Source organism: Bubalus bubalis, chromosome 2 (genome assembly GCF_019923935.1).
Source record: "Bubalus bubalis isolate 160015118507 breed Murrah chromosome 2, NDDB_SH_1, whole genome shotgun sequence".
In the NCBI taxonomy this organism is placed as follows: Eukaryota; Metazoa; Chordata; class Mammalia; order Artiodactyla; family Bovidae; genus Bubalus; species Bubalus bubalis.
The window spans coordinates 119,817,948-119,834,911 of record NC_059158.1 but is presented as its reverse complement, the minus strand read 5'-3'; the positions used below and the strand labels follow the sequence as shown (position 1 = coordinate 119,834,911).

Here is a 16,964-nt window from a genome sequence, read left to right as displayed (position 1 = left end):
TCAATCCCTGGGTCAGGAAGAGTGCCCTGGAGAAGTACATGGCAACTCACTCCAGTATTTTGCCTGGAAAATCCCATGGACAGAGGAGCCTGGTGAGCCGCAGTCCATGCCATTGCAGAGTTGGACATGACTTAGTGACTAAACAAAAGCAACATGGAATTCTTTTGGAATTTACTTTTTTTTCTTGGGTGTGGGAGGGGTATTACTGAACATCTTGAATACGTGAATTTATAATTTTTATTAAATTTTAGAATTTCTGGTTATCACTTCCTCAAATATTTTTCCTGTCTCATTCTCTTCTCCTTTTAAAATATTGGTTACCATAAAATTTGACATTTTGCAATTTTATTACTAGTTTGTGAGGCTTTATTTTTTACTTTTTTTTAAAAACTTCTCATTAATTTTTTCAGATTAAATAATTTGTACTAATCTGTATGTCACTGCTCTCTCATTTTATTTGGCTTTAAATCTCATTCAGTTGAAAAATATCATGTATGAAATGAGTTGCCAGTCCAGGTTCGATGCACGATACTGCATGCTTGGGGCTGGTGCGCTGGGACGACCCAGAGGGATGGAATGGGGAGGGAGGAGGGAGGAGGGTTCAGGATGGGGAACACATGTATACCTGTGGTGGATTCATTTTGATATTTGGCAAATCTAATACAGTTATGTAAAGTTTAAAAATAAAATAAAATTAAAAAAAAAATAAATCTCATTCAGTTAATTTTTTTTAGGTGTCGTTTAGCAATTCTAAAAATACTTTTGCCTAGAAAATCCCATGGACGGAGGAGCCTGGAGGGCTGCAGTCCATGGGGTCGCTAGAGTTGGACATGACTGAGGGACTTCACTTTCTCTTTTCACTTTCATGCTTTGGAGAAGGCAATGGCAACCCACTCCAGTGTTCTTGCCTGGAGAATCCCAGGGATGGGGAAGCCTGGTGGGCTGCCGTCTATGGGGTCGCACAGAGTGGGACACGACTGAAGTGACTTAGCAGCAGCAGCAGCAATTCTAAAAATGTCCATTTTAGCTTTTTAAAGATTTTTGTATATATGTGTATAAAATATTTTATATATGATAAGTAGCTAAACAAATAAATAGAGATGAAGATACACAGGTTTTACATATTATATATATATATATATATATTTCTTTGTTAATATATTCCATCTTTTCATTTCTTCATACATTTAGTTTTGAAACGCTCATGGAACACAGAAGGCAACTTTAAGGACCGTGCTTGAAAATTCTATTCCTTCTTAGTCTCTGACAGTCATGGTTACCAAGGGGCTCTTTCTCTTGCTCCTGTCTGAAAGATAGAGATGTTTACTTTCAAAGATTCAGCTCGCTACATGTCCACCTCTGCCTCAAATATCACTACTCTTAGGATAGAACCCTAAAGAAAACATACAAAATGAAGAGTTTGCACCTTGAGTGTCACTTTACTATTATTTTTTGCTGCCTTCCAAAACCTGCTCACTTTTGTTCAGGCTCCAACATAGTTTTCTTTTTTGTTTTTAATGTTTTGTCCAGAGTTTATAGTTGAATTTGCATGAAGACTATAAAAGTTCAATCTTCCATATCAGGTTTGAGAAACCACTTATTCAACTTTAAATGGAGAATGCTCTGGATATGGAGGCTAAAAGAAATTTTCCAGTACAAAATTTATCATATTCCTGGTGTAATATATATAGTTTCTTTTTCAGATTGAATTCATTGGTATTGGGTAAGTAACATAATTTTTAAAGTTATAGTGGTTTAAATTTGAGGAAAATTCTAGTTCTAAGAATGAAAGATCTGATATACTAATAGATATACATCATTATGGTTCCAGGGACAAGATAGGACTTTTTTTTTTTTAAACCAGATTTAAAACTAGTTAGAATATAGTATACATTTTCCAAAGGAAAGTTACTTTGGAAAATATTCAATTTGGATAACATAAAAAGAAGTCAAAAGTGAACTAGTTTATTTACTATTACTATTTACTATTAGTGAACAGTTTATTTACTCTTAAAAGCCAAACTTGGATTCATGTTGATGTATGGCAAAACCAATACAATATTGTAAAGTAATTAACCTCTAATTAAAATGAATACATTTATATTAAAAAAAAAAAAAAAAGCCAAACTTGGCTATGTTCACCCCATGTTCTTGTTTAGTTCTGGGTACATAAAGTGTGATTATTAGAATAATTTTGAATGGATAGAGATTTGAGGACCAATTTTTAATATTGTTACCTTCTATTTTTCCCCCTTGTGGCTCAGCTGGTAAAGAATCCACCGGGAAAGCGGGAGACCTGGGTTTGATCCCTGGCTTGGGAAGATCCTCTAGAAAACAGAAAGGCTACCCACTCCAGTATTCTGGCCTGGAAAATTCCATGAACTAGTATAGTCCATGGGGTCGCAAACAGTAAGACACCACTGAGCGACTTGCATTTTCACTTTCACCTTCTATTCTACTTTTCATATTAGCGTACCTTAGAAACAAGACAGAAATATCCACGTTCCGAAAAAGTAATACCACTTCGCTTTTAGTAAGTAAGACCTATTACATTAGTTCTTGTTTTCACTAATGAAAAGAAACCCAGAGAACTTCTGTTTTAACAAAACACAGAGAAAAGCTCAAATAGCGTTCTGCCTTTTGCGGTGGCACCCCACTCCAGTGCTCTTGCCTGGAAAATCCCATGGACGGAGGAGCCTGGTGGGCTGCAGTCCATGGGGTCGCTGGGAGTCGGACACGACTGAGCGACTTCACTTTCACTTTTCACTTTCATGCATTGGAGAAGGAGATGGCGGCCCACTCCAGTGTTCTTGCCTGGAGAATCCTAGGGACCGGGGAGCCTGGTGGGCTGCCGTCTATGGGGTCGCACAGAGTCGGACACGACTGAAGTGACTTAGCATTTGCTTTGCAGGGAGGGCATCTCAGAGGCAGTGCAGACAGCTATCAGTGAGCATGGCGCCACCTAGCATCTCCCTCAGGAACTACACCCATGTGAGACAAGCCATCAGAGCTCTGAACAGTATGAGCAAGTGTGCTTTATCTTGATTAACTTTGTGAATCCATTAGCAAGATGTGTCCTTTGGTAATTGCTTCTTAATTTATGGCAATTCATCTCCTAAATAGGGGTTTCACAGGAACACTCTACTTCCTCATAGTAGGTTAGCCAGTTAGTGACCAAAATCATTTAATATTCGTCTTCAATATCAGCAACTTTTTTTCTAACAAGTAGAATTGAAGACGCATGCCATGATTGCTTTTAATTTGGCTTTATATATGTAATTTTTTATGTCCTTCATTCTTTCTCAAACTTTAATTTCTCTTCTAATCATTAAAACAATATAATAACATCAAATATTTTTAAAGACTAAATTACCTATTATTCTGCTACTCTAAACCAGGAGTTATTTTTTTACTAACATATATTGCCTTGATACATTTTTCCCTGATTAGGTTTCATACTGTAGCACAGGTGAAATCTCATTTTATATACCCATTCCTAACATACAGTACACATATATGTGTAATTTTGTTTTATTATGTGTATCAATAAAAATGTATTTTATTTAAAAATAAGACAAGTTCAAGAAAATACAATAAAATAATATTACAAGTCTCTCTCAAACCCCAGTTCACTCTTACAGCATAACTACTCTTTTTTTTTTAATTTTATTTTATTTTTAAACTTTACAATATTGTATTAGTTTTGCCAAATATCGAAATGGATCCGCCACAGGTATACATGTGTTCCCCATCCTGAACCCTCATCCCTCCTCCCTCCCCATACCATCCCTCTGGGTCGTCCCAGTGCACCAGCCCCAAGCATCCAGTATCGTGCATCAAACCTGGACTGGCAATTCGTTTCATACATGATATTATACATGTTTCAATGCCATTCTCCAAAATCACCCCACCCTCTCCCTCTCCAACAGAGTCCATAAGACTGTTCTATACATCAGTGTCTCTTTTGCTGTCTCGTACACAGGGTTATTGTTACCATCTTTCTAAATTCCATATATATGTGGTAGTATACTGTATTGGTGTTTTTCTTTCTGGCTTACTTCACTCTGTATAATAGGCTCCAGTTTCATCCACCTCATTAGAACTGATTCAAATGTATTCTTTTAATGTCTGAGTAATACTCCATTGTGTATATGTACCACTGCTTTCTTATCCATTCATCTGCTGATGGACATCCAGGTTGCTTCCATGTCCTGGCTATTATAAACAGTGCTGCGATGAACATTGGGGTACATGTGTCTCTTTCCCTTCTGGTTTCCTCAGTGTGTATGCCCAGCAGTGGGATTGCTGGATCATAAGGCAGTTCTATTTCCAGTTTTTTAAGGAATCTCCACACTGTTCTCCATAGTGGCTGTACTAGTTTGCATTCCCACCAACAGTGTAAGAGGGTTCCCTTTTCTCCACACCCTCTCCAGCATTTATTGCTTGTAGACTTTTGGATCGCAGCCATTCTGACTGGCGTGAAATGGTACCTCATAGTGGCTTTGATTTGCATTTCTCTGATAATGAGTGATGTTGAGCATCTTTTCATGTGTTTGTTAGCCATCTGTATGTCTTCTTTGGAGAAATGTCTATTTAGTTCTTTGGCCCATTTTTGATTGGGTCATTTATTTTTCTGGAGTTGAGCTGTAGGAGTTGCTTGTATATTCTCGAGATTAGTTGTTTGTCAGTTGCTTCATTTGCTATTATCTTCTCCCATTCTGAAGGCTGTCTTTTCACCTTGCTAATAGTTTCCTTTGTTGTGCAGAAGCTTTTAAGTTTAATTAGGTCCCATTTGTTTATTTTTGCTTTTATTTCCAATATTCTGGGAGGTGGGTCATAGAGGATCCTGCTGTGATGTATGTCAGAGAGTGTTTTGCCTATGTTCTCCTCTAGGAGTTTTATAGTTTCTGGTCTTAGGTTTAGATCATAACTACTCTTAGAATGTCTTGTGGATTCTAGAAATATTTAAATTATATATATATATTTAAATTGTATACATATAATCTATATATATAAAATTAGTGTTGTTTTACTTACAATAATGAGCATATTTATTAATTTAATTAACTTTTATTAGTGGATGGCACTGAATATCTGCACATGTGGAAGACTCATACTAGTTTTAATGGCTTCTTAATATTTTATATTTCATGCACCCTAATTTATTAGTCTCATAATGATGACTTATTTAAGTTGTTTCCATTCTTTTATTATTTTTTTAATTATAAATACTATTACAGTAAATTTTCTGATGTCTTTAGACATAGCTACGATATAGCCACAGGATAAATTCTATATTTAGAATGGATAGATACTATATTTCTTATTGGATATACTCATGGCCCATTAAAAATGTGTGTTTGTGTGTGTGTGTGGTTTATGTTTATTTTTTATTTCTAATTTAATTCCTTTATGGCCCACGAACATACTTTGCTTGAATCCCATTATTCTATACTTATTGAGACTTTATGACTTTATGACTCTATGACCACTTTAAGTGCACTTAAAAATGCCCTGTATTCTGTAATTGTTGGGTACTGTGTCATGATTGATTATGTTGATTAAATCTTTTATATCCTTACTGATTTTCCATATAACTATATGGATTTTCCATAAGACTATATCTTTTATAAGACAAGCATTGAAATTACCAGCCAAAATTGTCAATTTGTCTCTTTTTCTGAGTTTCTGAAATCTGGTAAAGAGTATATTTGCTTTCAACTTTTTCCTGGCTCTGGAGAATTATTATTATTATTATATCATTTTCCTTAAAGACAATAGTTTAGGTTATGGTCGATTCATAGTATCATAAAATATAGAGTTTCTTTTCACATGTTCAGTATCTTTGTTGTTCTTAAGAAGGAGAGCAAGGGGAGAGTTCCTCTACCACATTACAGAAGGATACCTGGAATTATTTATGACATGAGGAATCTTGACATCAATGTAGACCAGTTTGCTCAGAGAGTTCTCTTCATGCCATTTTATGAAAAAACAGCAAATCACTAGAATACTGAACTTTTCATAATTGGAATCTTCATACCTCAGGGTTTGTATAGGATGGTTTCATATCTTATGATAAACACTACTATAATCTTATTATTAAAATTTTTATTTAGACCATTAAGGGAGTATGACTTGGCAGCACTGTTGAATAACCCTGTATGGTTAAAAGTAAGAATAATAGATATACAAGAGCTTAGCTGCAATGAAACAGAAAGAGTCTAATATTTAAAAACCTTCATTGATCATCATCTATGTTGCTATTCCATTCAAATGGTCTGCTTAGCAGGATCTGTTCAAAGTAGTCAGTACATTGGATTATGTATGGTCTAGATTTTTAGTTTAAAAATCTGCAAACCTAGAATGTCTCTAGCTCTAACACCATAATATACTATTTAATTCAACATTAGGAGCAGCATGAGACAAGAAGTGCCACAGAAATTATTCTTTATGTTGGGAAACAAACAAATAGGGAAAAATGATATGGCTGTTGCATTTATCTTATTTTTACTAAATAACTCAAAATTGTTTAAATGTAAGTTAAGGGAAACATGGTGAGTTTTTATTACAGTGAATTTTTATGGTTATTCATTCTAGTTCAAGTCTGCTGACATATATTATATTTATAGTTTATTTTTTTCAAAATATGAGATATTTGGAAATAATGTATAAATTATAAGTTTCTCTTATTAAAAGTATAAACAAAATAATTCAAGCATGATTCCATACCAGTCTACTCTATTTCTTTTCAAATTGAGAATTTCCTTATAGTCCAGAAGATGCCTTTAAGTAATGGTCTAAATCTTGGTATATAACTCCAAAATTCAGTTGGTTGGTTACTGCCTCCAAGAAATTGCTCCATCACCTCAGAGAGGACTCCCCCTGCAAGGTGACGTCCATGTTAGAATTTTCCTGTTGCAGGTGTTTTCAAAGGTGAGTATTCTCATCTTTAAGTCTATTTCCTTTGAGTTCCTAGAATAGATATTATGCCATTTATACACCTAATAATTAACAAGTTCATAAGACCTAGTGAAAAGCTCTATAAAATTTTATAATTCATACTGGTTAAACCAAACGAAGCACTGTAAATCAGAATAAAGACTGCCACCTCCCCCCGGAAGAGATAAGTAAAATTTAGATGTTCTGTCATTAAAATTGGCACTTTATATATACAGTATTGATTTCCATTTGATTTTCCTAAATGTTGAATAAATACAGCATACATAAATGGTATTCTCAAATGGCATAGAGTGAACTGATGGTATTCTTTTCTTGTTTTTAGTTATTAATAGTATTATTATTAAATATAAGTTTGGTAGTATTTCTAGTCACTCTCTAAATCTAAGTCAGGGCTGGCCTCACTTATAACTGTCAGTATCTAAAAATCTTCCATTTTCACATACTAGCACAGGTTATAACATCTTCTCTAAGCAGTTTCTTTTTTATTATTTTCAATGAAAAATTCATGCTGCTAATTCCATAGTTCAATATACAGTTATACATGCTATGAGAATTACAGAATTTGAACTCCTGCTTTCAGAGAATTTGTTTAAAAACCAAAGCAGTCAAAGAGTTTGTTTATAGACCAAGGCAGTCATCAAAGTCAAGTCACCTCTTACTTACCAAGTGACTTCTAATACTGCCAGTGCAAACCCTTTAAAAGCAATACAAGTATAGCTAACAGTTACATGAGTTGCTAAGTTTTCTCCTTACACTGAAATAAGCAACACTTAACTGAAAGAAAATAATCTGAAATATGTGCTCATAAAGGATAGGAATTTCATTTTCCATTTCTTTTGGAAATCTGTGAATTTGGTAGAAAAGTCATAAATATGCTGCTTAAATAATTAGAAGACACTAAGAGATTTATATGCGGAGTACATCATGAGAAACGCTGGGCTGGAAGAAGCACAAGCTGGAATCAAGATTGTCGGGAGAAATATCAATAACCTCAGATATGCAGATGACACCACCCTTATGGCAGAAAGTGAAGAGGAACTAAAAAGCCTCTTGATGAAAGTGAAAGAGGAGAGTGAAAAAGTTGGCTTGAAGCTCAACATTCAGAAAACGAAGATCATGGCATCTGGTCCCATCATTCACAGCAAATAGATGGGGAAACAGTGGAAACAGTGTCAGACTTTATTTTCTGGGACTCCAAAATCACTGCAGATGATGAGTGCAGCCATGAAATTAAAAGACGCTTACTCCTTGGAAGAAAAGTTATGATCAACCTAGATAGCATGTTGAAAAGCAGAGACATTACTTTTGCCAACAAAGGTCCGTCTAGTCAAGGCTATGGTTTTTCCAGTGGTCATGTATGGATGTGAGAGTTGGACTGTGAAGAAAGCTGAGCGCCGAAGAATTGATGCTTTTGAACTGTGGTGTTGGAGAAGACTCTTGGGAGTCCCTTGGACTGCAAGGAGATCCAACCAGTCCATTCTGAAGGAGATTAGCCCTGGGATTTCTTTGGAAGTAATGATGCTAAAGCTGAAACTCCAGTACTTTGGCCACCTCATGCGAAGAGTTGACTCATTGGAAAAGACTCTGATGCTGGGAGGTATTGGGGGCAGGAGGAAAAGGGGACGACAGAGGATGAGATGGCTGGATGACATCACTGACCTGATGGACGTGAGTCTGAGTGAACTCCGGGAGTTGGTGATGGACAGGGAGGCTAGGCGTGCTGCAATTCATGGGGTCGCAAAGAGTCGGACACGACTGAGTGACTGAACTGAACTGAATTGAACTGAAGAGATTTATATTGGATAGTAGTGGACATTACTTTTCCTTTAAATTATATGTTGTAATTACATAGTTTTCCACATATACACTTACACTGTTATCTTATTTTACTTATGTGAGAATGTACTTTCTGTCTCATTTGCCTACATGATGTAGGTAGGTATGTGGGAGCATGCATTCAGTCACTCCATCCTGTCCAACTCCTTATGGCCCCATGGACTGTAGCCAGCAAGTTTCCTCTGTCCATGGGATTTTCCAGGAAAGAATACTGGAGTGGGTTGCCATTTCCTCCTACAGGGTGTCATCCTGACCCAGGAATCGAACCTACATCTCCTGTGTCTCCTGGATTGCAGGCAGATTCTTTACTTGCTGAGCCATCAGGGAACCCCTGCTAACATGATACATTAATGTAAACACGTACTTGAATACAATGCAAAAGTGTCAATCAAAATGCTTGAGATATTTTAAGGGTATTTTTGTTGTGATTTTTTTTTTAAACCCAATTATCCTATTTTGGTTCATCAGCTACTACTAGTCAAAATATTGATTATAGAAAAATAGTGTACTTTTTGATACTGATCTTCCTTATCCCAAACTTGAAGTGAGACCCATTAGACCTTAGGTATATCTAGTACTAGAATGTAGTAAGAATCACTGCTTTTATTATTTCATGGAAATAAAAACAAAAAAAAATTTTGTTCCAGATAAATGAAAAAGTCATCTTGCTTTCACATATTGCCGCTAATGAAAATAAATGCAGTTTTTAAAAAGGTCCAACTTCATTTATATGACAAAAGTTTATCACTCCAAACACTTGAAGATGTTATGGTGTAAATTTCCTGGAAGTTTTCCTGCACCAAAGTACTCACTAGGAAAAAACACCATAACACACACAACACAGCAAAATTAACTTAAAATAGATGTTGTTTCAGCTTCCCAGATGCCTCAGTGGGTAAAGAATCCACCTGCAATGCAGGAGACACAGGAGATGCAGGTTTGATCACTGGGTTGGGAAGACCCCCTGAAGAAGGGCATCACAATCCACTCCAGTATTCTTGCCTCGAGAATCCCATGGACAGAGAAGACTGGAAGGCTATAGTCCATGGGGTTGCAAAGCTTCAGACACCACTGAAGCAACACCCCTGAAGTGACTGAGCACACACACACAAACAGACCTTGACTCTCGGTGGTTGCTTTTCTTTATTTCTATGTACCCTCTGGTATGTTGGTATGCTGAGACTGTAAACCATGACATTTTTTCCAAATGTACATGACACCAGCAGCAGGGAGTGAATGTACGTATGAGTATGCACATGTATATCTTACATTTGCAAATGCTTATCGTATATCTCTTGAATATATCTTAATGATATTTAAAATGATCACTTTTATACTGGAAAAAAAAACAGATACTAGCATATGAAGCAAAATCATGTTGATTTATAGTGGGGGACATGAGATCTCAAGGACATGTTTGAAAAATGCTAACTTACACATCTGCTTTTAAACCAAGAAGGATTAAGGTCAACTGTAAAGTTAATAAAATAGTTCAAAATGTTTATTAATTAAAATGTAAGCAAGTTACACCAAAGAAATTGAAACTGTTATAGAGAAACACTGGGCTGGAAGAAGCACAAGCTGGAATTAAGATTGCCGGAAGAAATACCAATAACCTCAGATATGCAGATGACACCACCCTTATGGCAGAAAGTGAAGAGGAACTAGAAAGCCTCTTGATGAGAGTGAGAGAGGAGAGTGAAAAAGTTGGCTTAAAACTCAACATTCAGAAAACGAAGATCATGGCATCTGGTCCCATCATTTCATGGCAAATAGATGGGGAAACAGTGGAAACAGTGTCAGACTTTATTTTCTGGGACTCCAAAATCACTGCAGATGGTGAGTGCAGCCATGAAATTAAAAGACGCTTACTCCTTGGAAGAAAAGTTATGACCAACCTAGATAGCATGTTGAAAAGCAGAGACATTACTTTGCCAACAAAGGTCCGTCTAGTCAAGGCTATGGCTTTTCCAGTGGTCATGTATGGATGTGAGAGTTAGGCTGTGAAGAAAGCTGAGTGCCAAAGAATTGATGCTTTTGAACTGTGGTGTTGGAGAAGACTCTTGAGAGTCCCTTGGACTATAAGGAAATCCAACCAGTCCATTCTGAAAGAGATCAGCCCTGGGATTTCTTTGGAAGGAATGATGCCAAAGCTGAAACTCCAGTACTTTGGCCACCTCATGAGAAGAGCTGACTCATTGGAAAAGACTCTGATGCTGGGAGGGATTGGGAGCAGGAGGAGAAGGGGATGACAGAGGATGAGATGGAAGGATGGCATCTCCGACTCAATGGATGTGAGTTTGGGTGAACTCCAGGAGTTGGTGATGGACAGGGAGGCCTGGCGTGCTGCGATTCATGGTGTCACAAAGAGTCGGATACACATGAGCAACTGAACTGAGAGGCAAAGAACCCTTGTTAATCACTTAAGATTTTAATACAATTTTAAGGTAAATATCTAGTAGGTAAAAATGCAGGTGATAGAAAATTTGACAGTTTTGTACTTGTATTTGGAAGGGCTTCCTTGGTGGCTCAGTGGTAAACTATCTACCTGCCCTATCTGAAAGATCCCCTGGAAAAGGAAATGGCAACCCACTCTAGAATTCTTGTCTGGGAAATCCTATGGAAGTAGGAGCCTGGCAGCCTACTGTCCATGGGGTTGCAAAGAATCAGACACTACTCAGCAACTAACCAACAGCAACAGTTTGTATATGGAGAATTACCTAAACATTATGTTTTTCAGAAATATATATAATAAAGTGCAGAAATGTAATTTCTTTAAACACCTAAGTTGTGATAAATTAAGTAACACACTGAATATGTTTAAAGCTTTATGCCACTGAAAGAACAGGTATTGTACCCTAAATAGACTGAAAGAAATACTAGCAGTATTTAACAAAGAATCTATCTTATGTTGTGTTCTCATCACATGAAAAAGTAGAGAGCAGTAAAAATCCTTTGGAGGTGATAGATATGTTTACGTTGTTGACGGTGGTGATGCTTTCGTGGTGTTTACTTATTTTCATCTCATCAATTTTTATACATTAAATATGTACAGTCTTTTGTATGTATTCAATGCAAAGTACAGCCTTTAGTATGCATCAATTTTTATTTATATTCAATAAAGTGGCTTAAATAAATTAGGGGTCTAAATGAGATTATTTGTAAAATGTAATGAAATGCACATAATTTATGTATAATAAACACTTTATAGTTTTTATTGTTCAACTGCAAGCAAAGTTTCTCATTTAAAACTTGATTTATTCATCTCTTAAATATGTTGTTTCTTATCAAATCAGTGCTAGGTTATAGTAATGGCCTCTAAACTTGCTCTCTGCCTTTAGTTACCTACACTCTGTTATAAACTTTCCTGCCAAATGTGTCTTTACATGTATGATATCTTTTCCTATTATGCCATTCTCAAAACCTTCTTTGGCATCCCATTATCCATGGAGACAACAGTTAGTCTTTCATTAGTTTCTTATTAAATAAACCTTTTGCCTTGTGCTAAATGATTTTTTAGGAAGGAGGAAGAGGGGATGGAAGATGAGGGAAAGACAGAAGACAGAGAGAGAGGACAGAGACATTTAGCATAGTCTTTATTCCATCTGCCCTGGAAATGACTATAGGTCAGTGGTGGAAGATAGCAATGTATATAAATAATATAAAATATTTAAAATTTGAGGTAAAAAAGAAGAATGTTAGACTATTGAGGAGTAAGAAATTCACTTAGATGTAGACATATTGGGGGAAAAAATTGTCAAAGAGGATGGAAAGTCTTTGACAAAAGTTCTGATGAAAACAATGGGTATAGAAAGGGAAATGTCTTAGAACATAAAGCAGCCCCGTGTCACCCTCTGCAAATTACAGAGTTTAGTTCAGGCAGAGCAAACTCTGTGCTGTGCGCTGTGATGAAGTGTCAGGAGTCAGATGATGTGACACCTTAGTCACATCTTGTGAGTCACGTCAGTGGCACTCTGTGTCACCTTAGTGACATTTCATAAGCTTGTGGCAGCTGTAAAGGATCTGCATTATCAACCATACCTCTGCAGGTGTGAATTAGAGTGGCTAGCCACTGAGGAAGGGATATTAGAAAATAAGCTGTAAAATGTTTTAGGGGAAAGATGATGAAATTCTGCACTATGTTAATACACGAAAGGACAAATGAGAATCAAATGAATAGATATCATTTATTGTGTGCTTACTATGCTGTGATGGCTAATTTTATATGTAAATTTGGATAAGTTTTGGTGTCTCTTTGGTCAAATACTACTCCTGTTGTGAATGTAATTAAAAGGTATGCTTAGCATTTATAATCAGTTCACTTTAACTAAAAAATAATATGATTTGTCCTTTCTAATCAGTTGAAAACCTTAACAGCAAAAACAGGCTTCCTGAAGGAGGACTTCTGCCTCAGTTGTGCAGCTCAAGATTGTGATACTAAATCTTGTCAGAGTTTCCAGCTGACCAGACTGCTGCCATAATTGCATGAATCAAGTTTCCTATCTCTTTCTCTCTGAATACACATACACATATATATGATACATACACATATATACACATATACATGGTTAATACTGTTTTCTGGAAATCAACTTGTGCATATGACCTATCTCATTTAAACTGAGAATAGCTATGATTTTCTTTCATTTTTAAAACAAGCAAGCTTAACGCTTTCAACCTTCCATAAGTCACAAAATAAAAAACAGAGAATCTGAGGTTGAACTGAGTCTTTTTTTTCTAATTCTAGATAGTGTGTTTTAGTCAGTGAAATGTTTTTTCCTTCTTATGTTCAAATTTCATTTGATTTTCAAAATCTTTCAATTCTTATGGTAGAATTATAGGTAAGTATAATTAATTTTTTATATGAATTTGTGTGTGTGTGTCAGTCACTCAGTCGTGTCTGACTCTGTGACCCCATGGACTATATAGCCCACCAGGCTCCTCTGTCCAAGGGATTCTCCAGGCAAGAGCACTGGAGTGGGTTGCCATTTTCTTCTCCATTATATGAATTTAGAAGAATTCATATAATTATAGGAACTATATGAATTTTCAAAATGTTTTACAATGAGTGATTTTAACTTTCATATGATGAAGCTATTTTGAAAAGAAAAAGGCTATATCATCTTAAACCAGAATTTTTTTCAAATGAATGACTAATATACCTTTTCCTGTTTCAGGATCTATTATTTCCTTCCATAATACATTTGCTACAAGTAAAGTAATGTACTCACTGTCTTTTCTAAATAATACATGTTGTATTGTGTCAGATTCTTTCCTCATGTAGTTAGACCCATCGAAGTTGTTTTCCCCTACACCTAGTGCTACTAAAAAATTCTACATCCTTTAAATTCTAATTAAGACTTTCTTTATCTATGAATTATGCCTAATCTCTTACCTTTCTTCTTTATAGCCAGGGGTTTATTTTACAGCAAATAAAATTTGAAACTGAGAATTAAAGATGAAAAATGAATTGTCCTTAGTTTATAAACACTATAAGACTCATTTAAATTAATTGCAATGGCTCATCTCTGAGAAATCATATTGAAGAGTTTGCTGATGGCTTCAAATATTGACAAAGCCTGTCATTCACATGAAATGGACCAATAGCTATTTGTAGAGATAACTCTTTAATGATAATGCATTGAATTTATGTATACTTGCACAAAACATAACCTCAATAAGAGTGGAATTCATTGCAAACTTTCCCAAATGACTTTGAAAAATGCCATTACACAGAACTTAACCTCATTTCTTCACAAATTTAGTGACATCAAAAGTCCTAAAGAAGTTAAAATTCAAATGACAAAGTTTTTTTTTTAATCTTTTAAAAACAATAAAATCTAACACCTCTAAAATCCTATATGCTTGATTGATACTTATTAAACATGATAGCATTATTAGTAAAGCATTGCTATTGTCAGCACTTTACAGATAAGGAGACTAAGGCATATGGAGATTAAGTAGCATTCTCAAATATAGATGTATGAGGATTCAATCACCTGCAAGATAACTCCTTTGAGAAGATCTATGCTTTTTATAAACTTTTAGCACTTTTATGACTGTTTCAAATATGTTAAAGAATAATGAATCAATAGCAAATATGAATCATTAGAGAAAATGCATGCGACTAATACTACTTCATTGAGAGTATGAAACTGTTTTTTTGTCATAAACTTTGGCACAGAATTTTTCTCCTCTCAGACTTGCAGAACAAGAGTCATTTATAGATTTGTCCCAAGGACTCTCAAGTGCCACAAACATGAGGTTATCTTGGGTTTCTGTGTTCTGACATTTTGTGTGTTTAGAATCTGCCTCTGCCCTATGAACCAGCTCTCTTGTCAGCAGCAGAGCAAAGTGAGTAGGACTATACAACTGCCCACTTCACCATTGCCCATGCACACATTGATTCTTGCCTTCTCTGAATCAGACCTGCACCTTTATATCTAGCATATTCTGTGTATTTTCTGCTGCCAGCTTTTAGGAATATCATAATGGAATGGATCTAGAGACAGTCCTACATAGGAATATAAATACACTGTTTTAAATGTTTCTAAAATAGACATATGATAAAGACAAACACACTGCTTATAATCTATGGTATTAGAATTGTCAGGTAGTTAGAATAGAAAAAAAACAAAGAGTCCAAGATAGCAGAACAACGCAGGTTGGGGGTGCCTACAAAAGAGGAAGTCGAGGACCTGAGTGAGAACCTCTGGTCCTGGGCATAAACAATCTGGTGAATACTTGAACCACCACCTATTTTTCATAGGATGTAACCCACCAGGCTTCACAGGGAGGAGACAGAAACGATAAAAAGGGAAGCCAAGAGGAATCAGGACCGCTTTAGGGGTTGACCTGCACTTGCATCTTGGAAGCCACTGCCCTTTGCCCCTTCCTGCTTCCCAGGTGAGCTGTAACCGAGCTGTAACTATAACTAGTTTGTTGTTATTAATATGGTCTTCTGCCTTCTGTTTCATTGTTAAAAAGATCTGGAATGACAGACCACTTGTAGCTCAAACAAGCAGGATTTTGTTAAATATTACTTAGTATCTGAAGATCTTTTGATCAGACACCCATAAGTGACCTCTCCCATTCAGGAGTTGTTTCCCTTGGTGTCTAATAAAAACAGTTTGCCCCCAAGTTTTAAAGCATCTTTTATCAAGTTTGCAATGACTGCAAGGTTTTGAAGGCAGGGAGGCCAGCCTCAGGTGGTTGGGTGGAGCCTCTTGGACAAGTATGCCACTGACTGGAGTTCAGGTCCCAACGTTTAAGTTAACATTCCCAAATCTATGTCTTCCTTCTTATGGACATATAGATGGAATGCTTTCTCTAGGTTTGGCACCCTCAAAGCAGGTGCCTGGATTAAGGCCTGTTTTAGTGTAACCTCTGCCTTCTGTTGAGGACAGAATCACAGCAGTATTTTTTTCATTTTTAAATTACTACTTGTTGTCTTTAAAATAATTTAATCAACCATTTAGAGTAGATATGACAGTGAATAGACTGTTACATAGGATTTCTTTATAAAATACAACCATAAAGATGCTTAAGCAGCTTCAAGTCTAACGTCTGGCAAATTTGCATGTATTTCTCTCATTGTTATTGACAAACTTTTGTTTTAAAAAGCCTTAAAAACTTAATTATGTATTAAGATAGACCTAATAGGCACATATAAAACATTGTACTTCCCACATGGAAAACATCTGTAAAAGTTTATGTTAAGCCATTAATCAACTCTTATTATTTCCAAAGTCAGTATTACAGAGACCTGCTTTTGAACTTTAGAAATCAATTTCAAATCAGAGTTCATAGTTTTGTAAATTCGAAAACAAACATCAAAATAACCCATCAGAAGTAAGAACATATGATCTATTTTCTACATATTCAAACCAAATTAGTATAAAAATATCACTATCAAACTTGAATGAATATTAAGCAAAATTTAGAGAAAATTCTAGTCTTCAGTTATTTTTTACAAAAGAAAAAGGAAACACTAACATTATACTAGGAAGGATAAAATCAATTCAATATTTGGCTTTTTGACAAGACAAATGTGAAATTTATAAATATCAACCAAAGCTGACCATGAAAAAAAAGAGAACAGAACCTACAAATAATATTAGAAAACACGAAAAAATAAATACAGAAACAAATGTAAAGCTTAAAAAAAC

At 35.6% G+C, this 16,964-nt stretch overlaps 1 protein-coding gene across 2 annotated transcripts in view; it reads right to left on the bottom strand.

Moving 5' to 3' along the window:
- The window catches only part of DPP10 (dipeptidyl peptidase like 10), a 793,501-nt gene that overhangs the window by 160,593 nt on the left and 615,944 nt on the right, over nt 1–16,964 (bottom strand). The gene's annotated exons all lie outside the window — the stretch shown is intronic.